We start from the raw sequence: 11,654 nt of genomic DNA, 5'->3' as shown, positions 1-11,654 counted from the left end.
CGACCCTACACGTTTTGGCGAGTGTCACCTCCTCAGGGGTCTCAATTTCACTCACAGTTTCTTTATTTTCCAAAAATTCTTTTTAGGTCAAACTAGATTGAATTAATAGTGTATGACAAGAGGACGGACGATTTATGGTAGTATGTTTCTTACATTCATAACCACTTCCTTCCCTGTCGCTTACAAAGGAGCCCACACTAAGACGGTTGGCACCAAAATGCAGCCTATTCTGGCTATAGGTTCCTTTACATGTGATTTTTTTATTAATGGGAGCTCAATGTATCTTTGCAGCATTGTCACATGTCCTTTAAGAATGGTCCAGCATGTGATATAATAACATCAGTGATTATATGCCATTGTATTAAGGCTGATAAGGTGTGATCCAAGCTGTTAGGGTTTATGGGTTTATTAATCACACCCTACTCCGTATTACCCACTCTACTAAGGTTGCTTGATATTGGGTCATCATAATCACAAAGATTGCTCCGTTGTAGTCAGTGATGATGCTGACTGAAGGCTATAGAGCTTATAAAAGCCACGTGCAGTGTCCACATGCATCCAGCTCCACATGAGAGCCACAACTTGCACACACTGGCCACACTGATATATAGTCTTTCCACTACTGACGTGCCGCTGACAGCTGCCTCATCTGCTGTACTATTAGTTCTCGTATCACTGCTAGTTCTCTAGAATCACTTTGGAGCCCCTGTAGCTTGTGATCTATTTCACAGCGCATTCATTCTTTTCAGTCATTTTTCCCTTACTGAATGGCTAGGAATAGATTGATAGGCTAAGCTGGCTATCTATAACCTTCACACGTGTATATCACATTCTACACGGCGTGCAGCAGTCAAAGTACAACAGTCATATGGAACAATAGGAGTGAGGGTCCTGCTCACAAGAGCTTACATTCTATGAAGATAAAGGGGGTGACACAAAAGGTATAAGAGCTTGTATGTTGGTCCAGCCATTCTTTTTAAGGGAACAGTATAAAGTAATTTAATAAATAAAAATTCTGCTTGAACCAGTCATCAGCTGCCATCTTATTTACAAGGTCCAAGGTGAAAGTAACTGCGGAGAAGCCTAGAACTTGGTATATATCTGGTGTTTGCCAGATAAGCAGCGTGAGGAGGATTTGGTTTGTCCAAAAGGGACAGTATATAGGGAAAAGAGAAGAGGACCTAGGACTGAGCCCTGAGGAACCAGACACTGAGAGGAAAATGAGAAGAGAAAGATCCAGAAAAGGAGACACTGAAAGTGCAGTCAGAGAGATAGGAAGAAAACCAAGAGAGTGCAGTGTCCTTTAGGCCAATGGAGTGAAGCCTCCTGAGGAGGACCTGGTGGTCCACAGTATCGAATACTGCTGATAGATCCAGAAGAATGAGAAGTGAATAGTCACCCATGGATTTAGCAGTGAGGCGATCACTGGAGACTTTAGTAAGAGCAATTTCAGTGGAGTGCATAGTACGAAAACCAGATTGTAGGGGGTCAAGGAGGGAATTAGCTGCGAGATAGTGGGTTAGTCGAGAATAGACCAGGCGTTCCAGGAGTTTGGAGATGCATGGGGGATTAGAAACTGGTCTGTAGTTAGTAGAACTGGATGGGTCCAGAGAAGGTTTCTATAGTAATGGGGTAAAAAGAGAGAGAGAGAGGTTGAATATTTTAGTGAGATGAGAAGTGACTGCTGGGGATGAAGACTGTATGAGATGTGAGGGGATGGAGTCACTGATACAGGTAGTGGGGCGAGCAGAGGAGAGGAGCCTGGACACTTCTTCCTCTGTTACTGGCTCAAAGGAAGAGAGTGAACATGGTAAGACACCAGAGGGAAGGGGATTAGTGGAGTGAGTGGATTGAGAAATTATTTCATGGCAAATGCAATCAATTTTATCTTTAAAGTAGGTGACCAAATCTGTCTCAATATATAAGAAAGGGGTGACAGAAAAGGGGACATTATAATATCCCGTTTTCTATAGCCTCCCATACATCTATAATGTCTCATTTAATAAAATGTCCACTGAAGAGCCCTCCTTTAAAGAAATGTCCACAGCAGAGCCCCCCTTTACAGAAATTTCCACAGTAGAGCTCCCCTGCCCCTCCCCATTAACAAAATGTCCACAGCTTCCTTGGAAAAAAACCCTCTATACTTACCTCCGGCTTTTTCTGTTTGCGGCTCCAACTTCTTCTCTTCCTGCCCGCATGTACACACTATGATGTCACGTCGGAGGTAATTATAGAGTTTTTCAAAGTTAAAATCGCCAAATTTTACACAGCTGCCACCTGTGACTCAGGAGACCTCATAGACTAGAGTTTGAGAGAGCATTTTCACCCTGCATTTTCCAAAATACACTTATTAACCACCATACACAGGAGCCATTGTCTGCGTTGGGGGCTATAGCTAGTAATAAAACAAAGTTGCATCAAAGTATTGTAAAATGGAATGTGTTATGAAAGCAATGGTTATGTTTTTTAAGGAACTGTCTGCATTAGATACTAATTTACAAGAAAAAAACTCAAAAATGTTATGATTCCTTCCTAAGGAGGGGTATAAGGGAAAAAAAGGGTAAGCTGTCAACTTAGGAATATATCCCTTAAAGGGATCCTGTCACTAGGAATATAATTTTAGCTGATGACTGATATGATGATGAGTCCAGGGGGAGAGGGCAGCTGCAGCCTTTTTCTCTTCATACATTCTTCCTCTCCCCCACACCATCCCCTTCTCTCCCCTGCCTGCTCAATGCACATGACAAGAAGTGGTGAGGGAGCTACATAAGTGTGGTGAAGTGGAGGACACAGGGTCACACAGGCTGCAGCTGCCCCCTCCCGGGGGACTAAACACATTCTGCTGGCAGGGAGCCAGGTAATGTGAATTGAACTTACTTAAACTACTGAAATGATTCAGAATGCTGACAAAAGCATTTTTAAAAATGTTACCAGCTTCAAATTACATTCCTGGTCACAGGTTTGCTTTAAGAAAAACTCTCTCTAGAGTCATTGGGGTGGATTTATAAGGAGTTGTATGCCAGTTTTTCTGGTCTGTCCTGGGACTTCTCCAGATAACACCTTCATTGCTCAATGAAGACTCCAGCTGTCCCTGCCTCTCTGGTCTGCTGTGTGGAGAGCTATATAATTGTCCCCTCTCGGTGCTTTTCCTGGGTTCAGTGGGAAGTGATTGCTGTCTGTGATCTCTTAGGGTCTGGAAATCTATCCCTTCCCAACTTTTGCATTACTAAGCTTTGTCTGCTTGCTTTACCATCTAATAGCATATCTCCCAACTGTCACAATTTCAGTGGGACAATCCCGGATTTCGGGCTCTTTACTGCTGTCTCACCCGGCAGGATGTATGTCACAGGACATCAATCAAAGGAAGGTTGTAGGGTGAGCACAATAAGAGGAGAGCTACAATGTGAGGAGGAGAAGGTGGCCATAATGTGACAGGGAGGTGTGGAGACACAATGTGAGATGAGATAGAGGGCACATAGGGTGGACTAAGGGCAGAGGAAAAGGCGTAGTTTAAGGCAAAACATATTTCTGTGGTACGTCTTTTATCCTTTTGCTACTACAAAAGTCATGTTAGAGGTCTGGAAGATCAGATGAAGAGACACACAGTGATGACCTCTTTAATGACCTTTTTAACCAGCATTTACCAGTGGTTTGTCTTTTAGAGAAATAATACATATCTTACCGTGGATAAATCGCAGTGGCTCTTGAAAATATGGGAATCCCATTTATATTGCACTCCTATGGTTCCTTCATTTTCATACAAAAGGCAATTAATTTTAGGCTTACCGGGGGTAATTTATCATTGATTTTTTTTTTGTCTATGTTTGAGGTTGTTCTTGCACAGTTGTTTTACAAATGCTGTTTTGTGACCATTGCGCCAAGTGAACATATGACACTGCAAAGTTACTTTGACATAGACCCTGCTTGTGCCGAATTCATTATTTGCATAGTTTATTGTTTATTAGACTAGTTTTCACAATAGCACTGAATTCATGATTTGTGACTTTCCATTCATTGATGCCAACCCCCATAGCATAATCTGATTGCAGCGGAGCTCCAAAGGCAGACGTAGAACTGTCATAAGGAGCTGCTCTAATGATAAATTACCCCCACTAAGTCTAGCATAGATCATGATGGAAGGTATAACTTCTTTTACTACTCTCTGAATGGTTTTATTTGGTTTAATATCCTACTTCACCCCTCGCGTCAAAGACTTTTTTGGTTCATTTTTTGCTCCACACCTTCAAAAATCAATGTTTCATTTTTATGTGTACAGAGTTGTGTGAGGGCTTAACAAATTGTTCTTCTCAGTGACATTATTTATTATTCCATGCTTTGTACTGGGAAGCTGGAAAAAAATTCCAAATGTGGAGAAATTGGAAAGAAAACTCATTTGCGTCACTTTCTTGTGGGCTCGGCGTTTACGACTTTCACTGTGCGCTCCAAATGATAGGTCTACAATCACAGCGATACCAAATTTGTATAGATTTTATTGTGTTTTAATACATTTTTAAAAAATTAAAACAATGTGTATCCAATGTGTGGATAGGGCCTAACTTGATTAATGGGAAAACCCCTTTAATAAAGGTGGTGCATACCTCTGAGGATACTTCCTTTTGATTGGATGGTTTCCCATTTAAACTATATTGTGAGTGCTCTGACCTCCTGGCTAACATTGATACCTGCTTCTTTGTTCCTCTCTTGTAATCCTCTTGCCCACCACACATATCATATATACCCCTCACACCACAACTGATCACTATGTGCCCCCACATATATCATATATACCCCTCACACCACAACCGACCACTATGTGCCCCCACATATATCATAAATACCCCTCACACCACAACTGACCACACTGTACCCCCACATATATCATATATACTCCTCACACCACAACTGACCACACTGTGCCCCCACATATATCATATATACCCCCCACACCACAACTGACCACACTGTGCCCCACATATATCATAAATACCCCTCACACCACAACTGTCCACACTGTGCCCCCACCTATATACCCCTCACACAACAACTGTCCACACTGTATCCCCACATATATACTGCTCACACCACACCTGACCAGACTGTGCCCCGACATATATCATATATAACTTTTCACACCACACTGTGCCACCCACATATATAATACATGGCCAAAAACCATTCAGGCAGGGTTCCCTCTTAGCAATCTATTTAGGCAGGGTCCACAGGTCCTTAAACTTCCAGCAATAAAGGAAAAAATAATTTCACAGCATTCAAATGAATGGTAAACATATAAAAACGAACCAATATCCCACCGTCTGATCGGACCCTCAGGGCGGATTCCCATGTGTCGTTTTTGTCATGTTTTTAAAAGGAACCAAAATGCAAATAGTAAGCGGCTTGGCCAAAACGCATATGCGTTTTCCATGAAACACATGCGTTTCTTTGTAAACAAACATACTTTTTGGGCAAACCCCCTACCACTTGCGTTTTGGTTCATTTTAAAAACGCCTCGTGGGAATCCGCCCTGAGGCAGAATTTACCTGTTACAACTCAAACTACATTACAATGAATTTTCAGCAGGTTTAGAAGCAGCTTCTTATTTTAACAGGGGAAACACATTTACTGAACGTGTTTCCCGTTCAAAATGAAATTCACTCGTCTTTTGTCTGTTACATTTACAAAAACTGCACCTAAAACCACCTGACATCTGATTGTGATGCAGTTTGAGCAGCAACCTGTGAACGGAACACGAGCCACGTTTTTTCAGATGCATCACTCTGCATCATGACTGAATAATACCACCACTACCATTACCCCTGCATCATGACTGAATTATACCACCACACTGCTACCATTACCACTGTATCATGACTGAATAATACCACCACACCACTACCACTACCCCTGCATCATGACTGAATAATACCACCACTACCATTACCCCTGCATCATGACTGAATAATACCACCACTACCATTACCCCTGCATCATGACTGAATTATACCACCACACTGCTACCATTACCACTGTATCATGACTGAATAATACCACCACACCACTACCACTACCCCTGCATCATGACTGAATAATACCACCACTACCATTACCCCTGCATCATGACTGAATAATACCACCACTACCATTACCCCTGCATCATGACTGAATTATACCACCACACTGCTACCATTACCACTGTATCATGACTGAATAATACCACCACACCACTACCACTACCCCTGCATCATGACTGAATAATACCACCACTACCATTACCCCTGCATCATGACTGACTAATACCACCCCACAGCTACCACAACCCCACCATCATGACTGAATAATACCACCACATGGCTACCATTACCACTGCAAAATAATACCGCTGCGGAGAGGAGCAGAGGATGAGTGCAGCTCACCCCCGCCCCTCTCCATAGGAATATACAGCCATGGGGGGAGTATAGGGGACGTACATATACGCCATATATACGTCCGATGTATATATATTAAAAATGAAATGCTCTGCAGATAAACTATGATATTATAATATAATTATATCTGATTACTCACCGTTTACTGTCTTCTTCATTACAACTTCCTTACAGTCTCTATAGCGCCCCCTGGCGTCTGGGATCTCTTCTCCATCTGGCAGAGAACTTCGTAATTCCTCCAGCTGTGATGAATTTGCCCCTAGATGTCTTCAGCTCTTGGCAGCACATCTGTGCCCTTAAAGATACCACAATAACATATAGTATAATGGCACCTGGATATATATACACAGCACCTACTTACTAAAGCTATATATGGCACCCCCATTTATGAACAGTACCCCTGCTGTATAGGCCACTCGCTATACACTGCCATTTTCCATACGTAAATTACACCCCCCTGTCCTCTATACACTGTCTGTATACATGAACTACACGCCCCATCCTCTATACAAGAATTACACCCCCTGTCCTCTATACAGTGCCTCTATCTAAATTGCATACACAACCTTCCCCCTAAACAGTGCCTCCTATATATATATATATATATATAAATTACACCCCCTCTGTCCCGTTTACAGTGCCTCCTCTTTATATAAATAACCCCCCCCTCCACTATAAAGAGCCCCTTCTATATATAAATACCCCCCTCTCCCTCCACTATACATTTGCTCATTAATATATATGAATTATCTTCTGTCTTCTTTGATGAGCCCCACTGTAAAATAATAAAAGTCCACTCACCTTTCCAGACGATCCCCTGTAGGCAGCGCTGACACCTGGATGATCTGTGGCTCCTCTCCTGCTGCAGTGTGGAGACACAGATGGCGCGATCTATGAGTCATAGATCGGCTGTCTGTGGAGGACAGAAGGTGCAGGCAGAGGTCACTCTACCTGCACTTCTGTCACTCTATGGTGCCAGTGCCTTAAAGGCACAGGCACCATTTAGTGTGCGTGTCAGTATCGGGCTGCTAATAGCGTTTAGAAGCCCAATACTTAGTATCTGATGCCTGCGGGGGCCCCTGTAGCCTGTTCTTGTGTGCAGCGCCAGATCTACAGCGCCAAACGCCGGGGCCCCGTAGAAAGAGGGCTGATCCCGGGGCCCGGCGCAAGTGCTCCAGGAGCACCAATGTAGATCCGGCTCTGCCCATGGGGGCCAAATTTTCTCACTCGCAAACATCTATATCATACAGTGGGAGAAGAGATTTGTTTTTTCAGCCAACAACCCATACCGTGCATCTATCAGGTGGTTAGGTAGATATATAGATGACCTGGTGTGGGTGTGGGCCGGATCTGAATCTCTCTATCGCGAGTTTTCCCTCTACTTGAATAAAAATGACATGAATTTGGCTTTTACATATTTTTTGGGGGGGGGATAGTGTCCCTTTCCTAGACATAGAACTTAGAGGAGCACATGAACAGGTACGTGTTACTCCCTACCGCAAGGAGAGTGCAGGGAACTCTATTTTGTTAAGCCTCCTCCTGCCATCCAATGCATGTCAAAAACAACATCCCACCCAGGTCAAAATCTGCAAAGAGTTTGTATGTTCTCTCCGTGTTTGCGTGGGTTTCCTCCGGGTACTCCGGTTTCCTCCCACACTTCAAAACATACTGTTAGGTTGTTTAGATTGTGAGCCCCTGGGGACAGGGAACAATTTGGCATGCTTTGTGCAGCGCTGCGTAATCTGTGTGCGCTATATAAATAAAGAATTATTATTATGGGGAGTTAGTGAGGACCAAAAGGAATTGCTCGGATAGCCAACTATTTAAGTTGGAAGCACAGTCCCTGTCACACAGACTCCAACAGAGAGGGTACCAACTCGATGTCATAAAGAAGGCGGAAAAACGGATAGCGGGAGTCAGTAGGTGTGATCTGTTACATAACGATAGTAAAAAGAAAAAAGACATTCAGGACAAAATTACTCTTACGTTTAGTACCCCATTTAGTAGACAGTTCAATGCAATAAAGGGTATTATCAAAAAGAATCTCCCCATCCTTGCGCGAGATCCAGATTTATATAATCTTGTGAAGAATGGAGTTAGATTAATTCCCAAAAGGGCTCCTACTTTAGGGAATCAATTATCTCCAAGTTTATATCAAAACAAAGTTGCTAGAATTCCTCCTTGGCTTGCGTATCCTAGTAACCATAGGTGTGGACACTGCATTTGTAAGATGTGTTCATATATTACACAGGGCAATACAGTTTTATCTTATTCCACGGGACAACAACACCCAGTGAAATCCTACATCAATTGCAATACCATGCATGTCGTATATGTTATTTAATGCACCTTATGTAAAATTCAATACGTTGGGTGCACCATGGGCCCACTTAAAATCAGATTACGCCGACATTTGTCTGACATCACCAATAACTCATATAATGTATCTGCAGTTTCACGCCACTTTAGGGATCTTCAAAATAAGGACTGTATAGGGTTTACGTGGCAAGTGATCGAGAGGGTTAACTGCCCAGTCAGAGGAGGTGACCACCAGAGAAAACTACTGAACAGAGAGTCGTTTTGGATTTTTTCCTTAGAAACTAGGATACCTAAGGGCCTTAATGCCAGACAAGACATCATTTTATGCTATTAACAAATTGGTTACACTCATTACTCATTACTTATTTTCATGTAGACATGATTTTATACATTATATATATGCTCTTGGATTGATCGACATGAATTTGATTGAGGATAAATCTGCAAAGCAATGTAAAATACTTACCTCAATTCACCTTATTGTTCTCCTTTTCCATATTGCCATCTTGCTAACTATGTATTATCTTGTATTTGATACAATGTTTTAGTTTTGCCATGCGTGACGTACAAGCCTAGTGCAATTAGCTCCGATCACGTGACAGGGTTTCTCAGCCGTGCGGGGCGGAGCTTCTTGGACGTGGATCCTTCAAATAGTAAGTCTGTTTGTATTTTATTTAGACCTTGACAAAGACACTGTGGTGTTGAAACGCGTCGGTCTGTGATGCTAGCTGTGTGTTCCTGATATTGGTTTTACCCTTTGGAAAATAAAAGAAGCTATTTTACCACCTATCGCATTGTGCTGGACTCATGGCTGTTTGCTCTATGGTTCTACATGCACTTGGTCGGGCTCCGGACCAGTTTGTGCACTGCAGTGAAGGAGGTGTTGTCCAGAATTTGTGGTGAGAGCTGGGATCAGAGGTATTTGTTACCTGCTGGACTTTTTCTGTGTTTTCACATTCTTTAACCCCATAGCGCAATAAGACGTACCCTTACGTCTTACTGCGCATGGGGGAGTATGAAGAGGGCTCACGGGCTGAGCCCTCTTCATACTCACCGGGCATTTGCTTCATAATGAAGCAAACGCCCGTCGCTAACACCCGCGATCGGTGCTTGCACCGATCGCGGGTGTTAACCCTTTGATCCCCGCCGGCAAAGCTGCCGGCGGCATTAAAGAGCCGGCGGCGCGTGGGCGCCGCCATCTTGGCTCCGATCGTCACTCCCCGTGACATCACCGGGGAGCGGCGATCCGTTGCCATGACAGCCTGGGATCACACAAAGATCCGAGGCTGTCATGATCGAGGCTATCTATTACAATGTGCGATCTGCACATTGTTATAGATGGTATGCAAAATCCCCATATACTGCCATACTGTAGTATGGCAGTATATGGTAGGATCAATCAGACAACCTAGGGTTAAAGTACCCTAGGGAGTCTGAAAAATAGTAAAAAAAATAAATAAAAAAAAGTAAAAAAAAAAAATTATATTAAAAAAACATAAAAATTCAAATCACCCCCATTTCCCTAGAACTGATATAAATATAAATAAACCGTAAAAATCATAAACACATTAGGTATCGCCGCGTCCGAAAATGCCCGATCTATCAAAATATAATAACCGTTTTTCACTGTGTTTAACCCCGTAGCGGAAAATAGCGCCCGAAGTCGCAAATGGCATTTTTTTGCCATTTTGAAAAATAGAAAAAATTCTATAAAAAGTGATCAAAAGGTCGCACAGTCCTAAAAATAGAAGCATTGAAAACGTCATCAGAAGTCGCAAAAAATGACACCACTCACAGCTCCATACATCAAAGTATGAAAAAGTTATTAGCGCAAGAACAGGGCAAAATGAAGAATTTTTTTCCTGTACAGGAGGTTTTAATTTTTGTAAATGTATGAAAACATTATAAAACCTATACAAATTTGGTATTCCCGTGATCGTATTGACCCAATGAATGAAATAGACCTGTCATTTGGGGCGCACAGTGAAAGCTGTAAAAACCAAGCCCACGGCATTCCCAGTACACGGCATGGAATATTTAATACCATCACTATGAAGTGCAATTTGTTATGCAGAAAATAAGCCATCACATAGCTCTGTACACGGAAAAATAAAAAAGTTATAGATTTTTGAAGGTGGGGAGTGAAAAATAAAACCGCAAAAACGAAAAAGGGCCTGGTCCTTAAGGGGTTAAGGATGGTGCATGTAAAGTAAAAAAAGTAACAAAGAAGGCAACACACAGATTTTCTTTTTGAATATATGCAATTTATTAACGTAGGTATGATTTTCAGACACCCATCAAATATGTAGAGCATTGCATCAATTTATAAGGCATATGCACGTTTTGTGGGAATTTTGATCCGGAATCTTCTATTCTCAAGTACCACCGGGTCTTGAATGTGATAAATCCGAATGATCCTTCAGTACAATCCCAAGGGACGCACACAGTGCAGTGGACAGGAGTCCATGCATTATATAGAAATATAATGCAGGGACGTTCTCTCTGCCGGACAAACAGCACCGGAACAGTAATAGGTACTACATCTGACCCCTTGTTCTAGTGATGTGGGGGGGTCCCATCACTGAGACCCCCAGCGATCAGCAAGTTAGCCCCTATCCTATGGAAAACCCCTTTAATGTTTGTTAATTTTTTTTCATAAAAGTTGTTTATAGATGTGCTTCATATGCTACAATTCCTTTTTGTGTATTTAGTATTCCTTTTTAAACTGTAGTATGTAGTATGTGCTCCTATGTGCGCTGGAGATCAGCATCTGATGGATTATTTGTAAGAGGTGCACCATGCAATTAGAACTGTGCTTTACAAAATGACCAAAGTATATCAATGTAAAACCCTTATTTTGCAAAAAGCATGATGATCATAATTACAGAACAGCAATGACTATAGCACAGATTA

The sequence above is a fragment of the Engystomops pustulosus genome, chromosome 3, assembly GCF_040894005.1.
Source record: "Engystomops pustulosus chromosome 3, aEngPut4.maternal, whole genome shotgun sequence".
In the NCBI taxonomy this organism is placed as follows: domain Eukaryota; kingdom Metazoa; phylum Chordata; class Amphibia; order Anura; family Leptodactylidae; genus Engystomops; species Engystomops pustulosus.
The sequence above is the reverse complement of the archived record's forward strand: the minus strand, read 5'-3'. Positions refer to the sequence as shown.